The following is a 17,768-nucleotide window of genomic DNA, read 5'->3' on the forward strand; positions in this document are numbered from 1 at the left end:
TTATACCATTTGACTCAGTTGTCTGCCTACACTAATTAGTTATGGGACAGCTGCTACACACTCTGCTAGGGAGATTTTAATTAGCCTCTTGTAGGTCCCCTCCTCCCACCTCCCTCCTACCCTTCTACCTATTTCCTCCTCCCGGAGGGAGGAGGGTCTCATCTGCCAGGGAATTATACTATTTCAAAAACCAGTTTACATCATACCATGGCTGGGAATCAAACCCAGATATCACTGTGTGGTGGGCAAGTCACCCTAACCACTGTACCACTACAGTAGTAACTGAAGCTGGCCTAAAATTTACCATTTCTGCTCAATGCAATAGAAACATTAGGTTGCTTAAAGGGAACCTTAACTGAGAGTGATATGGATGTTTCCTGTAAACAATACCAGTTGCCTGGCAGTCCAGCTGATCTTTGTGACTGCAAAAGTGGCTGAATCACACCCTGAAACAAGCATGCAGCTAATCCAGTCTGACTTCAGTCAGAGCACCTGATCTGAATGCTTGTTCAGGGGGTGTGGCTAAAAGTATTAGAGACACAGGATCAGCAGGCGATTCAGGCAACTGGTATTATTTTAAAAGGAAAAATCCATATCCTTCTCCGTTTAGGTTCCCTTTAAGGATTTGTGGCATAAAAGCCAACTCACATTGGCTGGGATTTGAACCTGGGTCTCACTGTGTGGTGGGCAAGCACCCTAACCACTGTACCACAACAGTAGTAACTGAAGCTGGCCTAAAATTTACCATTTATGCTCAATACAAGAGAAAAAGTAGACAAGACAAATAACATTTATATCACACTTTTCTCCTGGCGGACTCAAAGCACCAGAGCTGCAGCCACTAGGGCATGCTCTATAGGCAGTAGCAGTGTTAGAAAGACTTGCCTAAGGTCTCCTACTGAATAGGTGCTGGCTTACTGAACAGACAGAGCTGAGATTTGAACTCTGGTCTCCTGTGTCAGAGGCAGAGCCCTTAACCATTATACCATGCAGCCACTGCTTACGGATATGTAGCCAGACATGGCCTTGTCTTTTGTGTTCAACAGTTGTCCAAAGAGAACCCCAGATAGCCAGGTAGATTCATCTCTCTCTCTCTCTCACCAACACTACATGCTGAAGCCAGCCTAGCATGTACCATTTATGCTCAATCTATTTATGCTCAAAAATACAATTCCGCAGGAAGCGGTGACCATCCCTACTAGAGAGAGAGAGAGAGAGAGAGAGGGAGAGATGAATCTACCTGGCTATCTGGGGTTCTCTTTGAACAACTGTTGAACACAAAAGACAAGGCCATGTCTGGCTACATATCTGTAAGCAGTGGCTGCATGGTGTAATGGTTAAGGGCTCTGACACAGGAGACCAGAGTTCAAATCTCAGCTCTGTCTGTTCAGTAAGCCAGCACCTATTCTGTAGGAGACCTTAGGCAAGTCTTCCTAACACTGCTATCTTGTCTAATTTTTCGGCTGCATGGTGTAATGGTTAAGGGCTCTGCTTCTGACACAGGAGACCAGAGTTCAAATCTCAGCTCTGTCTGTTCAGTAAGCCAGCACCTATTCTGTAGGAGACCTTTGGCAAATCTTCCTAACACTGCTATCTTGTCTAATTTTTCTCTTGACAACTGTTGAACACAAAAGACAAGGCCATGTCTGGCTACATATCTGTAAGCAGTGGTTGCATGGTGTAATGGTTAAGGGCTTTGCCTCTGACACAGGAGACCAGAGTTCAAATCTCAGCTCGGTCTGTTCAGTAAGCCAGCACCTATTCAATAGGAGACCTTAGGCAAGTCTTCCTAACACTGCTACTGCCTATAGAGCATGCCCTGGTGGCTGCAGCTCTGGTGCTTTGAGTCCGCCAGGAGAAAAGTGAGATATAAATGTTATTTGTCTTGTCTACTTTTTCTCTTGTATTGAGCATAAATGGTAAATGCTAGGCCAGCTTCAGTTAGTACTGTTGTGGTACAGTGGTTAGTGTGCTTGCCCACCACACAGTGAGACCCGGGTTCAAATCCCAGCCAATGTGAGTTGGCTTTTATGCTACAAATCCTTAAAGGGAACCTAAACGGAGAAGGATATGGATTTTTCCTTTTAAAATAATACCAGTTGCCTGAATCGCCTGCTGATCCTGTGTCTCTAATACTTTTAGCCACAGCCCCTGAACAAGTATGCAGATCAGGTGCTCTGACTGAAGTCAGACTGGATTAGCTGCATGCTTGTTTCAGGGTGTGATTCAGCCACTATTGCAGTCACAAAGATCAGCTGGACTGCCAGGCAACTGGTATTGTTTACAGGAAACATCCATATCACTCTCAGTTAAGGTTCCCTTTAAGCAACCTAATGTTTCTATTGCATTGAGCAGAAATGGTAAATTTTAGGCCAGCTTCAGTTACTACTGTAGTGGTACAGTGGTTAGGGTGACTTGCCCACCACACAGTGAGATCTGGGTTTGATTCCCAGCTATGGTATGATGTAAACTGGTTTTTGAAATAGTATAATTCCCTGGCAGATGAGACCCTCCTCCCTCCGGTAGGAGGGAGGATGGAATAGGTAGAAGGGTAGGAGGAAGGTGGGAGGAGGGGACCCACAAGAGGCTAATTAAAATCTCCCTAGCAGAGTGTGTAGCAGCTGTCCCATAACTAATTAGTGTAGGCAGACAACTGAGTCAAATGGTAAAAGGACCTTGCTTGGAGGAGGGAGGGAGGGTGGGCGAGCCTCCAGCAGTGAGAGAAGTGTGTTTGGCAATAATGTGTCTGCTGACAGTGATATGGAGGGTCAAAGTTTTGCTCAATAGAGCATTCTGGGGCGAATCGAACTTCCGCAAAAGTTCGTCTGATGAAGGCGAACGCAAACCCCTAAAGTTTGCCTGGAACCGTTCGCAGGCGAACCGTTCGCTACATCTCTAGTGTTCAAGTTGCATCACTCAGAGGGTGGCCATAAAAAGTTGGATACCAGCCATATCTGTACTTTGCCTGAGGCTCCCTGCACACTGCAAATCCATTTTGCGATTCCGTTTCAGATTTTCCCTGAATGCAATCAACAGAAAAATCAAAAGAAAAACGGAGTAAAAAAACGCAGCATGCAGTAACGATTAAAAATCGGAATCGGATGTAAAAAACGATTAAAAATCGGAATCGCATGCAGTGTGCAGGGAACCTTATGCAGCTTATTTAGTGAGGAAAAATACATATTTATAAACATTGACTGAGGTTTTCCAGTATGTTAACCACTTCCGTACCAGCAGTCTCTGCCCCCTTTAAGGACCAGAGACTGCTAGTACGGTATAACGCCACCTCCCAACGAATCGCCGCACATACACACCGCTCTCGCCGGTCACGACGCTGTCCCATCGCTGCAGGCTCCTCTTTCTGCCGTCTCTATGAAGGCAGAGTGCTTTCAGCTGGTCAGGAGCCGCTTTCATTGGCTCATGACGCTGTTTATCAATGGGAGCCAATGTGATTGGCTCTCCATGATCACACGGTCAGGTGCCAATGAAAGCGGCTCCTGACCTGCTTACAGAGCAGGATGGCAGAGCAAGCGAATTGCGGCGGGTGCAGAGCGGCGGTCACGTGATTTAGAATCAGTAGAATCTATGTCCAGTCAGAGCCGCAGCACCACCTGCTGCTTCGGTCCAGAACCAGTTAAAGGACAACTGATGTGTAAGACAAATGGAGGCTGTCCTATGTATTTCCTTTTAAACAATGCACATTGCCTGGCTGATGTTCTGCCTCTAATGCATTGCAGATCAGATGTTTGACTGAAGTTCTACAGAATTTGCTGTATGCTTCTTTCAGGTGACCGTATGCTTGTTTTAGGAAACTTGAACTGAAAATAAACTCATGAGATGATGAATTGGGGATTACTTCCACAGCTAGATATTTCTGTTCATTTTTCCGGAGGCTAAATACCCTCGTTTTTGACGTTAGACAAGTTAGTCCCAGTTCACATTGGTGACATCCAGTGGAGGGCAGTTTACATAGTTTCTGGCGCCAGCTGGCGGAAGTTTGAAAATGACGTGCCGACGTGTGGGCTGTTTACTATCGTCCTGCGGTGTTTCATTTGTTTGCATCCCAGCTTTTTATTAATGAACTATGGCGATGCATGCAGCGTCTGGAAAGGATGTTGGTTTCAGCAATCGGGGGCACACAAATGCAGCGATCACACAAGTGATGGTAAATGAGAACTTGAATGGAAGACGTTCTGTAAAAAAAACCTACGTCTGCATGCAATTTCGGATGCCAATGTCCATATATGAAATGCGGACAGAAAAGAATATATAGCTACCTAATATAATTTACTGGCTATGTTGGAGTGTTCCTTGTCATGACATTTGTTATCTAAATTATATTTGAGCCACTAAATTTATTTTTATGGCTCTTTAGTATTTCCGAAATGTGCCCTAAGACTGGTACTGTACTGTTTATCGCATGTCACATGACATTTCAGGTATGCTTCAGGCTGGTTTCACATTGGAACGCATCGCACTGCAATGCTAAAAATAGCTATCGGGGATTACTGAAGCAATGCGCGGTAATCCCCCTTCTGGCTAAAAGCCAAGAAGGAAGTGAGGATCTCTAGCGCTCACTTCTTGTGGCCAAAAATCGAATTGCGCGTAAAGGATTGAAAAAATATGCTCATGCGCACCGCAATGCTGACGCCATACAACAAAAATATGTGTCGCCAATTGACTTACATGACTTCTGATTTGCCGCACGTTTCCACGCATGTTGCCTAGCAAGGTGATGTTGCTTTAGCGGTGAATTGGGCACTTCTGGCAGATCGCGTCAGACCGTTCGAGGTATCAAAAGCCATTGACGTAGCATCGGCCTGCAGCAAAATTGGATAACGCAACACGCCAGTGTGAAAGGGGCCTCAAAATATATTTTGGTTTGAGCAGATGTCCACTCTTTTCTGTGGAGAGAAGAAAACAAATTTACTAACTTAAAACTCAGCACTTACGCTTACTGGCCAACACCACAAACCTATTAAAGCGGATTCGAGATGAAAACTCTAACAAGTAACTTGTCTATATATCTTATCTAAAGTTTAGATAGTTTACACAGCAAATCTAGCTGCAAACAGCTTCAACAGAATATAATTTTTTTTATGTTGTTTGTAAACATTACACATAGGTAAGCTTATTTGCATCATTAGCACTCAACCTAATTCCCCCTCCTCCTCCCTCCTCCCCTCTGCCTCTGAAATCTCTGGCTAGTAATACCCCCCCCCCCCCCCTTTGCCCAGACTGAGCTCCCATGAGCCCTTGCTACCGTCTGCAAATGCCAAGGCTCTCTGAAAGGCCAAATACTTTTTTGTTTTTGTTTTAATACTCTAATTCCCACAGGCAAGGCTTGTTTAGTTTATAGGGAATTAGAGTATTAAAACAAAAACAAAAAAGTATTTGGCTTGAGAAATGCCCTATAAACAGGAACGGAACACAATTATGCAATAAGTAAAAGTTCATCTCGGGTCCACTTTAATCAAGCATTATTAGTATTAGATATGTTTAACATTTTAAACATTAGGTTTGCCAAAATCTCATCTGATGCCTAGTACACACCACGCAATTTCCTCTCAGATCAACGGGTTGATTCGATAATTTTTGACAATCTGATTTCTGATCATTTTTTGGAGTGATTTTGTACAGAAGTGATCAAAAAACTGTTTCGACTCGTCGACCTGACAGGAAATTGCATGGTGTGTACCATGCATAAGTCTAATCAAAATTTATTAAAAATGAAGGTCCTTTTAGTCGATATTGATTGATCGTGGAATGGGGAAAGGCCATTCCTAATGGGGGGAGGTTGCAGTATCCAGTCAATGGCTTCATAGCTGTATCCCTCATGTACCTGTTCTAATATTATATGAAGGCAGCGAACACACCTATTTGAGGTCAGTGGTGAATTTCAAATGTTTAGCGGTCTTCCAAATGCCCCCCCCCCCCCCCCATTTCAAAATTAGAGAAATTTCTGCTTTATTTAAACATTTGCGTAATGTATTTCCCTAAAAAAATCACAAACAAACACAGACAAAAGATCACATGCTTAAAGAGACACTGAAGCGAAAAAAAAATGATGATATTATGATTTGTATGTGTACTACAGCTAAGAAAAAAAACATTAAAGTGACTCTGTAACAAAAATTACAACGTTTTTTCTACCATCCTACAAGTTCCTAAACCTATTCTAATGTGATCTGGCTTGCTGCAGCTCTTTCTACTATAACCATCTCTGTAATAAATCAATGTATCTTTCCCCTGTCAGACTTGTCGGCCTGTGTCTTGAAGGCTGCCAAGTTCTTCAGTGTTGAACTGTTCCTCTATGCACACTCCAGTGTGTGTTTTATTTACATAAGCCAGCAGCTTCTCTGCTATCTTATCAGTGATAGAAGAGAGCTGGATAAAAATCCTCCTCTGGAGGCTGTGAAAGGAGCTGGTCTGTCACATACTGAGGAATTAACGACATAGGCAGAGCTGTCTGCAGGAAGCCTGTAATGTTCAGTGCATGAGAGAAGCTGGGGACAGAAGGTAAACACACACAAGTGATCTCTTGAGATTCAGAAGTAAGGCTGTATACAGCCTGCTTGTGTATGGATGTATTTTCTATGTGTGGACATGCTGTACATCAACCTACTTCCTGTTTTGGTGGCCATTTTGTTTGTTTATAAACAAACTTTTTAAAACAGTTTTTGACTACTTTTAATGCGGCGGGGAGCGGTGAAATTGTGACAGAGGGTAATAGGAGATGTCCCCTAACGCACTGGTATGTTTACTTTTGTGCGATTTTAACAATACAGATTCTCTTCAAGATCAGATACATCAGTGTAATTGTTTCCAGTACAGGAAGAGTTGAGAAACTCCAGTTGTTATCTCTATGCAAAAAAGCTATTAAGCTCTCCGACTAACTTGGTCATGGAGAGGGCTGTTATCTGACTTTTATTATCTCAACTGTAATTGAACTGTTTACTTTTTCTCTGCTAGAGGAGATGTCATTACTTCACAGACTGCTCTGAAAGACTCATTTTGAATGCTGAGTGTTGTGTAATCTGCACATATTATAGGATAATGCAATGTTAGAAAAAACACTATATACCTGAAAATAAAAGTATGAGAATATTTTCTTTGCTGCTAATCTTCTAGTAATTATTCATAGTACACAACCAATTCATTATATCATATTTTTTTTTTTCGCTTCAGTGTCTCTTTGAATATCAGCATTGGAAAAATAAAATATAAATTGCAACAACTAATGTGCTCCCTGCCTTAGAATTATAATTGTTTGTAGTGGGTGTATGCTGTAATGTAATGTGGTAAGGTGACATAGATTTCTATGAGAGGCACTGCAATAATAACGATAATGATAGAATTATATGTACAGGTAGTCCCCGACGTACGAATGCCCGTCTTACGAACGACCTGCTGATATGCGGCATGGATTCTGTGTTTCCATGGGAACAATTTTTTTCCCAAATTGTACTTGTAGTTTTTGAGAAAATCGATTTGAAGAAAGTCAAAGAAAAAATGGCTGTTAAACTTGTATAAGCAGGTACAAAAGGCAGAGGTGACACAGAGGGCTACTGGAGGCACAGGGGGGCACAGAAGAGGTACAGGGGACAGAAATGGCCCAATGTTCTGTCTTAAGAACAGATTCAGGTTAAGAACGAACCTACAGTCCATATCTCGTTCGTTAACCGGGGACTACCTGTATATAAAACATTAAAACTTAAATGGACAGCTTTAGTTTTTCATGCTTAAGTCCATGATTGAAAGCAATTTTGGAAGAATTCAGGTATCACACTGTAGAGACTGACTCCAGCAAGCTTTTATTTCCTTTTCAGTGGGTTTATTCCATGTTCTTCATTCATATTTTGATGTCATATGTGGGTGCGGCACAGAATACTTGGATTTGTGCCCTGTACACATTAGTAAGAATCATGCTGCTTTATCTTTCATAACTCTCTGTGCTAAACGGTATTCTGGTGTAGTCTCTGCTGAAGCCACCTGCCTCATAGTGTACTCTGAGCTGGGCTGGCTACCAAGCTAATGGTTCTCTCTCACCACCAAAAGGGATATTGTTTCCGGACTGTCTGGTAAGTGGGGCACAGGGGGTATACGGAATTATGTATCCATTTGCCTGCCTTGATGCTTTTCTATGTTGGGCACCCTTGGGATTCTTTCACAGTAGTTCTGGTTCATGTCAATAAAGAGACACTAATCATGTTTAATCAGCTACATAGTTCGTGTTTTGTATCTTATTCCAGAGGGAGGCCATTTGTATGTTTCTATATAAACAAAATGTCAGCGACTTTTTTTTTTTTTTGAGGGAGCTTTTAAACTGTCTGTACACTCAGTTGTCACTGAGGAAATTGGCAGCATGCAAATGCCCTACAATTATAGAAATCACTTTGGATGCTACTAAATGACTTCACTTGTTTTCATGTAATATGTTGTGTACTAGTATGATTTATATACTATACATTAATATATATTAGTATGATTTATATACTATACATTAATATATATATATATATATATATATATATATATATATATATATATATATATATATATATATAATTATCACAGTATGACGACTGTCCAAATGTCCAGAAGTTGAATCACAATATTGGGCATTACTACCTTTTAACACAGTGCTTTTTCATACATAACATCATTTATTAATAATTTATTATTTTTTCATTAACAATAAATCTTTTCATGGACATCCCTATTTTTCCTAATCATTGTAATTTTTATTTATTTAGCAATAACACTTTCCTTAGCGCTGTACAGCGTACAAAACAGTCAGACACTTCATAATTGTGTTAAGTGTTACAGGGTAACAGTGTTTACTAAAGAAATAAGATACAGATGTATGAATTTTGTTTTGAACATGTAAATTGGGTGGGAAAATACAGTGTTGTCGCACCTGTACCAATACCATAATTTACCAGCCTTTCATCTATGCATTTCATGTATTCAAGAACTGACCAGCTTGTATGTAAGGGACTATTCACACTTTTCCATTAAAAAGGGAACCTGAAGTGAGAAGAATACGGGGGCTGTTGTCTTTACTCTCTGATAAACTATGACAGTCCATTAATGTAATTAAGGCACTGGGAAATCTGGACGTAGGGTGAAGCCCAAAAAAATGTCTCATGCTGGGCATTTTCTTTTTTTATCAATCGAGCCGCTGATGGCTCGATTGATAATTTCCGATAGGTCCGATCACCGCGCGGATTGATTTCTCGCTCGATACCCGCGGGCGGACAATGGCAAAAAACGAAAGGAAGATAAGGAGCGCTCGCGGAGACGAGCGGGAATCGATCCGGGTGGCCGCGGGGAGGATCGGGGACGCGCCGGCATCGAGCCGCTGGCTCGAGACACGGTACAAAAACGTACCGTGTATTCCCTGCATCACCCTGCTCCTGCAAAACTCCCAGCAGCGTCAATTACTATTCCCCCTCCAGGCCGCCATGGACTCAGGAGTAAGATGCAATTTGGCTTCCAGTTGTTGCTGGCGGAGGAATTCAGCTGATTTTGTCATAATTTGGTACTGTTAATGCGGGCGTTATGCGGTTAATGCACTTCATGAAGTGGAAAGGGATCGGTGATCGAGAACCATGTTCCCTTTCACTGATCCCAGGGCTACCGGGGGGCACAACGGGGGCGCTCCCGCGATCGAGCACGGGAGCGCGCCGAAGCGCGGGTGCGCGGGAGAGCAGCCGCCCGGACGTGAGCTTCACGTCTGGGCGGCTGAAATGGTTAATGATGAATTCTTAAAATGTCTCAGTCTGTCAGGGAATTCAGAGTACTGGACCTGGGCAATGTCTGTCTTGATGACATCTCCCAGAGGTTACACCATGCAATTGAGTATGTACAAATAAGTAAATTCGTAACAGGCAAATAAGGAATTCTTATTGATATCAGGTGTAATTACTTTACAACTCTGTTTGTCCCACCATAAGTTATAATAAGGAACATTAAAGAGGGATTAACAGCCATAAAAGCAAATTCCAATTACCCACTGCTATGTGTTTATTAACTAGTTTACATCATGCCCCTGCATTGCAAGCAGCATACATGCAAAAAGGGCACCGGGACATTTGGGCGCAGGGTGAAGTTGGAAAACCCTGCTATTGCAAATTTCCAGGCGACGTTAATTATTATTCCCGCTCCGGGCCACCATGGACTCAGGGGTAAAGCGCAATTCAGCCACCAGCTATTGCTGGTGGCTGAATTGCGCTGTTTTTTCGTAATTTAAGCTTCGTCTTTTGCCCGCAACCAAATTACTCTCTGAGCGCTGCTATAGCCGTAATTCACATTACAGTCTATAACGTCGCCCAAATGTCCGGTGCCCTTTTTGCCTGTCTTGTTGCAAGCATTCCAATGTAATTGTAAATATGTCTGCAGTAATGAATCTTATCTCAGTCTCCCCCTCCCCCCCCCCTTCTTCCCGGAGCTTTCCTCGTACATTGCTAGAGAGAGGGAAGCTAAAGAAGGCCTTGTTATCTCCCTTTCTTCCCCTCACACATTCCTGCTCCTTGCTGATTGGCTGAGGGCAGTTCAGGGAGATTGTGTGACATTAGATTCAGAAGAGAAATAGAAGCTAAATCACCTCACCCCTTTTCAGAAGCTGCTGAAATCTGATGTATGCTCTGCTTACATGTGTTTTCAAAGCAAACTAGATATGACAGTGCAGTGCAGAGCTCAGTGGGTAAGAGAGCGGGCAATGCATACACCATTTCAGGCAGAGGAGAAAAAAAGAATAAGGGAGGAAATTACATCAGGATTGGCTTCAGTCAGAGGCACTAAATATGGAAAATGTCTGGAGTAGTTTTATTTTTTCACTGAAATCAAAATGTGGACAGTACAATACATATGTTTTGTAAGTAGAGCAAGTATTTATTTACACGTTGATCGCCGTGAAGTGCTGGGGGCGGGGATTGCTCCGCCATCAGTCTCCCAGCGCCTCTTGGAGGCTGTTAGACGGCGAAACTGTTGTCTAATAAGACTGTAGCGCTGCGATCTAAGGCAGCACTGTACTGGGGAGAGCCGTATCACTTGGCTGTCCCCCTGGGGGAGACAGGAGCGATCCGTTGTCTTAGGCTGAAGCCTATGACAGCCGATCGCTGTTATTGGCTGGCTGTAGGAGGGAGGGAGGGGGGACGAAAAAAATATTTAAAAAAAATACATTTATTTATAAAAAAAAAAAAAAGAAAACAATATTTGTATAAAAAAAATAAACATCCTGGGAGCAATCATAGCCCACCAACAGGGAGCTCTGTTGGTGGGCAGAAAAGGGGGGTGGGGATCACTTGTGTGCTGAATTGTGCGGCCCTGCAGCGAGCCCTTAAAGCTGCAGTGGCCTTATTTGTAAAGAATTGCATAGTCACTAGGGGGGGTTTAACACTGCGGTCCTTAAGAGGTTAAAAGACTACTGTCTCGAAAAACATAAAATGTTAAATATACAGTGGGATGTAAAAGTTTGGGCAACCTTGTTAATTGTCATGATTTTCTTGTATAAATTGTTGGTTGTTACGATAAAAAAATGTCAAATATATCATATAGGAGACACATACAGTGATATTTGAGAAGTGAAATGAAGTTTATTGGATTTACAGAAAGTGTGCAATAATTGTGTCAATAAAATTAGGCAGGTGCATACATTTGGGCACTGTTGTCATTTTATTGATTCCAAAACATTTAGAGCTAATAATAATAGAACTCAAATTGGCTCGGTAAGCTCAGTGACGCCTGACCTACATACACAGGTGAATCCAATTATGAGAAAGAGTATTTAAGAAGGTCAATTGTAAAGGCTCATACACACATCAGACCATAGTCTTTGGAAAATGAAAGATCACAGACCAATTTTACCCCCTTCCATGTAGTATGAGAGCCATACCTACACAGTCTATTCTATGGAGCTGAACTCCCCATCAGACAGAAATCTTTGCAAGATGCTGCACACAAAGATGCTGTAGACATTAAAAAGATCAGTATCTGCAAAAGATCTGTTCCTGCAAAAGATCCGTTCCTGCAAAATGCATTCATAGTCTATGATATCTGCAGATCATCATACACACCTTGTTAAACTAACATTCATCTGCAGATCAGATCAACCAGGATGGGTTTTCAGATCTGCAGATGATTGTCTGATCTGCAGATGAATGTCAGTTAAACAAGGTGTGTATGATGATCTGCAGATCTCAGACTATGAATGCAATTTGCAGGAACGGATCTTTGGCAGGAACAAATCTTTTGCAGATACTGATCTTTTGTGTCTGTACAGCATCTGTGTGTGCAGCATCTTGCAAAGATTTTTTTCAGATGGGGAGTTCAGCTCCATAGAAAAGACTGTGAAGGTATGGCTCTCATACTGCATGAAGGGTGGTAAGATTGGTCTGTGATCTTTCATTTTCCAAAGACTATAGTCTGATGTGTGTATGAGCCTTAAGTTTCCCTCCTCTTTTAATTTACTCTGAAGTGTAGCAACGTGGGGGGCTCAAAACAACCCTCAAATGACCTGAAGACAAAGATTGTTCACCATCATGGTTTAGGGGAAGGATACAGAAAGCTTTCTCAGAGTTTTCAGCTGTCGGTTTCCGCAGTTAGGAACATACTGAGGAAATGGAAGACCACAGGCTCAGTTCAAGTTAAGACTCGAAGTGGCAGACCAAGAAAATTCTCAGATAAACAGAAGCGACGAATGGTGAGAACACTCAGAGTCAACCCACAGACCAGCACCAAAGACCCACAACATCATCTTGCTGCAGATGGAGTCGCTGTGCATCATTCAACCATTTGGCACACTTTACACAAGGAGATGCTGTATGCGAGAGTGATGCAGAGGAAGCCTTTTCTCCACCCACAGCACAAACAGTGCCGCTTCAGGTATGCCAAAGCACATTTGGACAAGCCAGCTTCATTTTGGAATAAGGTGCTGTGGACTGATGAAACTAAAATTCAGTTATTTGGGCATAACAAGGAGCATTATGCGTGGAGGAAAAACAACAAAGCATTCCCAGAAAAACACCTTCTATCTACAGTAAAATACTGTGGTGATTCCATCATGCTGTGGGGCTGTGTGGCCAGTGCAGGGACTGGGAATCTTGTAAAAGTTGAGGGACGCATGGATTCCACTCAGTTTTAGCAGATTCCGGAGACCAATGTCCAGGAATCAATGAAAAAGCTGAAGCTGTGCGAGGGCTGGATCTTTCAACAAGACAAGGACCCTAAACGCAGCGCAAAATCCACCAAGGCATTTACGCAGTGGAACTGTGAGAATCTGCTCAGCTGCCTGTGCAGACAGGCAGCGTTTTGATCACTGTTCACGTCTGCATTCTGCAGGTCTCTTTAAGAGAGACATTTTGTCAGTTCTGCAGCTTGCTGCTGAGGAATTTGCATACATTCGTTATGCAAATCCCCTACCTGCCTCCTGTGATGACTGGCAGTATAAAGGTTGGAATTACCCACAGTCCTTTGCTGGTCATTCCTTCAGGGTTTGTAGTACACACTCCTAGAGAGTGTCAGCCATGCTACTTCTTGTTGAAGTTATCTTAGAGTAATTCCTGGAAGCTGTGCTAGGCAGATTTCCCTAGTGCAGTTAGGATTGTTTATCTGTTTGTTTGTTCTGTTGCTGTTGTCCTGTCCCAGCGGTGGTCGACAGGAAATGGTTCTGATCTCTGTTCTTGGAGTATAGCTGGTGCAGCGGTTGCTACCAGCTATCTCTTCTGTTCTGTCTCCTGGGATCGCGCTAGCCACTTTTCGCTAGTGCTGGGGATCCTTCTGTTCTGCTACTCTGTACCTGGATCGCACTCGCTTCTTGCTGGTGCTGTGGATCCTATCTCTCGCTTGTCCCTGTTTTCGTGTGTCTGTCTTGTCTGCTACGGACGCTTGCTGGAGGCTCGGTGAGGTAACCGTTAAGCAAGCGTTCGCGTCCTCTGTTTCATGTTTGTCTGTCGATGGTTAGTTAGGCGTGCTTGTCTCTATTGTGCTTATCACGTGGAGACCGTGCGTAACCGCGTGCACTGTTGCGAATGAGTGCGGTGTTCGCGGTTAGCTAGCGTTTGTTATTTTCCGTATTTCCTCATTGTATGATTTGCTGTGCCTTTGCTACTCTCGTGCTCCGCCTTACTGTAGCCTTGTGTCACGCTTGGCGATCGCACCTCTCGCGATCGCGTTCCTGCTTCGTATCTGCTGTGGTGTGTGCACAGTCGCGGGTTGGCGACTAGTTTTATGCACACACACACACAATCTGTCTCTGTGCTCACTCTCAATCGCTTCTCTTGCGATTACAGTTCTTCCCTTCGTACAATTCCTGTCTGGCGTGTGTGGTAGAGCAGAGGAGCTGTCCCTCTGCACTCCACAGCTCCACCTGCCATCAGGAATTTCCCTCTGCAGGTGCATTGCACCTACTGCTGGGTTCCTGCAAATTTATACGCTTGTGGAGGAAATCCGCCGTGTCAGCGCACGTCTGGTGCGCTGACCACGGAGACGATTCCACAATCGTTACAGAATGACCAGCCAAACCAAAATTCCCAGGGCAGAGGGAACCTTTGATTTGCTTCAGATGTCATTGCCTGAGACAAAAGCGTATGTGGATCCTATTATAGGTAGGATCGCACACTATATTAAGGCAGTTAAAAAATCTGTTCTCGTTCCTGATCCCCACCCATATGGAGATTATTTAGATACCGGGTTGTTTGAACCACCATTCGCCTCATGGGAAATCGGGGCCTTGGTGGAAGAATTTGATTTTGATTGGAAAACCTTTTGCGATTTTTACATCGCAAAAAGCGAAGATGTCTTGAATGATTGTCTTGACTCTATGTACCTTTTGATTGTTTCTGATGAATGTGACGAGTGTGTTGTGGATATGGTGATGTTTGTATGGCAGACGATTTTGGATGAATTACACACACACCAATCAATTGATCCCAATAAAGAGGTAAAAGTTTCCCGTTCTGTTCCTGCTCCAGTTCCATCTGTAGACTGTGCGCACTATGATTGTTCATCCTTTGTTAAGTGTGCATGGGAGCCCCCGTTTGAGAAATGGGAGATCGAGCTCCTGGTCTATGAATTGGAAGGTGATTGGAGATCGTTTTGCAATCATTATCTTTCTAAAAATGAAGCAGTTTTGTATGCGTGCATTGAGTCTGCGTGCACTTTAATCAAGACTGGTGAATGTATCTCTGACTTTGTGACTCCGCTGTTTGACGTGTGGAGAATGATTTTGGATGAACTACATGCGCTTCAATCTGCTAATTCTTGTAAAAACACATTGTCAACGGACGATTGTTCCAATCCTCTGGATTTAAAGAAAGTGAGTTCTGAATGCATTTCCTTTCCCAAAGCTACTGAGTGTTTGAAGCCTGAGTGCAAGTCGTTCAGAGCAGTTGCTTGTGTGGAAGTTGAACCAATGCGGTCTGATGTCGCCACCGCACGTATGGCTGCAAAAGGTCTGTGTGGTCCTTTGTCTAAAAGAGACAGATATTTTCCCTCAGGTTCTCTGAGATCGTCCATTTATGAACCTGCTATGGGGAAAATTCCTAAGTTATGCAACTTTAAGAAAATTATGGATGTGTCTAATAAAGTTTCTTCTGTTGTTGTCGCCACTTCTTTTGCAAATGAATCTATGTCTTATTCTGTTCACACCTGTGAAGACCTGTTGCCTAATGACAGTTGCTCCAGTGTTTCTGTCCTAGATGCCTTGCAGTCTGCTACGCAGATCGCGGAGGTTTGCGCTATGGAAGCATCAGTTTCGCAACCTAAAGCGATCTTGGATCCGCAAATTTTGCGTTCTGTCTCCTCGGATTCGACATCGTTAGCCGAGTCTAAGAGTGAGACAGCACTTTGGTTTTACGAATCTGACTCTGAAGCATTTTTGCTGGGTCCAGAGAAGGTTTCTCTGAGCCTGCCCTGTACCATGAATAACAATATGATGTCCAATCACACTGACATTTGGGAACCCCTTTCTTGCTTTGAAGAAAGTTCTGACTCTCCACCCTGTACTCTGGATGAGTCAATATTGCCTTGTACAATATCTCCTGCAGTGCCCCTAGAGGCTCGTCTAGGTATTGCTGCTATTTTCACCTGTTTTTCTGCACTTTTGGAATTTCAAGCTAGTTTGACTGCTACGCAGAATTCTTGGTTCAGTGAGAAGGAAGTTAGGGAGTCAGTGTGTGGTCCAGTGAATATGCCTGTACATTCCCCTCATGATTATGAAATTCAATCTCAGTTTATGGTGGAACCTTCCTTGGGACATCTGCCCTGTTCACAAGATAAAGTTCCAGTTTTGCCCTGTAACATGGATAGTTCAGAATCCTTCCTAGAAAACTTGAAAAATGATTTTCCTGAGGTCTTGTTTGATGTTCTAGAGGTCTCCGAGTTCCTCCCAAAGGGTGCAGAACTTGTAGGAGATGTCTCCTGCCCCCCAAGTCCTTCTGAGGTGTTACCCTCTTCCGTAGGCATTGCTGCCTTGCTGGCTACCTTTTCAGCTCTGATGGAGCTTCACTCATATGTAGTCAATGATGATATTATTGTCACAGAAATTTCTGAAATTATATCCGAGTCTTCTTTTTGAAAGTCCAGTGCCTGTGACCTCCACTCATGATGATTCTCTGCCCGGTACTGGTTCTGGTCTTGTCGTGCCGGACTCTGAGGTTGGCAATTCCCCAACATGTCCTGAGGTTTCTCCTGTGCTGGTGTACCCCAGTGTGCTCTGTGACCCAGAAAGCCCAAGTGTACCTCGGTTACCAGCGTACTCAGATGCTTCCTCGGTGGAGACATGTTCTGATTTAGCCTGCCTGCTTGCATGCCCAGAAGTGGTCTTTGAAAGTCCTGATCTTGATGGGTGTCCTGCTAATTCTGAATCTGGAACTGTCATAGGTTCCATGGGGGTGCTTGGTAGCTCTCCATGTGAGCCTGGTGAGCGTTCTGGCTTCTTGGAATCTCTGCGGAGCTTCAAGGCGTTCTGGGAGATTCCGAGAGAAGTTTTGCTTGGTACCCTGAATACGATCAACAGCGGCTTTTGTTTTGAAAGAGACACTTCGAACAGGTTTTGTGGCAGATTTGGTATTTTCGGACACTCCTTGGAAGGTGGTGGGTATTGTCTGGAGGGTGTCGATGGCTTCTTCTCTGGCGTTCACAGTCCTGATGGGTGTTATACTGAGACTGATAGTACTGATGGGCATGTTTCGGTGGCTTCTGTTTCCGATGAGGTCGGTTTCGGGTGGACTGACTCTGGAATTGGACCTTGTCGGGCTGCCCCGACCTTCATGAGTCTTCTGTTAGAGTGGTTTGGAGATATCAGTTTTGAGGGTCGTCTGGAATTCGACCCTAGAAGGGGGGGGGGGGGGTACTGTGAGAATCTGCTCAGCTGCCTGTGCAGACAGGCAGCGTTTTGATCACTGTTCACGTCTGCATTCTGCAGGTCTCTTTAAGAGAGACATTTTGTCAGTTCTGCAGCTTGCTGCTGAGGAATTTGGATACATTCGTTATGCAAATCCCCTACCTGCCTCCTGCGATGACTGGCAGTATAAAGGTTGGAATTACCCACAGTCCTTTGATGGTCATTCCTTCAGGGTTTGTAGTACACACTCCTAGAGAGTGTCAGCCATGCTACTTCTTGTTGAAGTTATCTTAGAGTAATTCCTGGAAGCTGTGCTAGGCAGATTTCCCTAGTGCAGTTAGGATTGTTTATCTGTTTGTTTGTTCTGTTGCTGTTGTCCTGTCCCAGCGGTGGTCGACAGGAAATGGTTCTGATCTCTGTT

At 43.6% G+C, this 17,768-nt stretch overlaps 1 protein-coding gene across 10 annotated transcripts in view; it reads left to right on the plus strand.

The window, feature by feature from the left end:
- The window catches only part of LOC137521286 (CMP-N-acetylneuraminate-beta-galactosamide-alpha-2,3-sialyltransferase 4-like), a 696,719-nt gene that overhangs the window by 593,422 nt on the left and 85,529 nt on the right, over window positions 1-17,768 (plus strand). The window contains exon 1 of one of the 10 annotated variants that reach the window (XM_068240333.1): window positions 7,975-8,081. The exons of the other annotated variants lie outside the window; for them this stretch is intronic. The gene's annotated coding sequence lies outside the window, so the exon portion shown is untranslated. Of the gene's footprint in view, window positions 1-7,974; window positions 8,082-17,768 lie in introns of those variants that run through there. 10 annotated transcript variants of the gene reach the window in all.

The sequence above is a fragment of the Hyperolius riggenbachi genome, chromosome 6, assembly GCF_040937935.1.
Source record: "Hyperolius riggenbachi isolate aHypRig1 chromosome 6, aHypRig1.pri, whole genome shotgun sequence".
Taxonomy (NCBI): Eukaryota; Metazoa; Chordata; class Amphibia; order Anura; family Hyperoliidae; genus Hyperolius; species Hyperolius riggenbachi.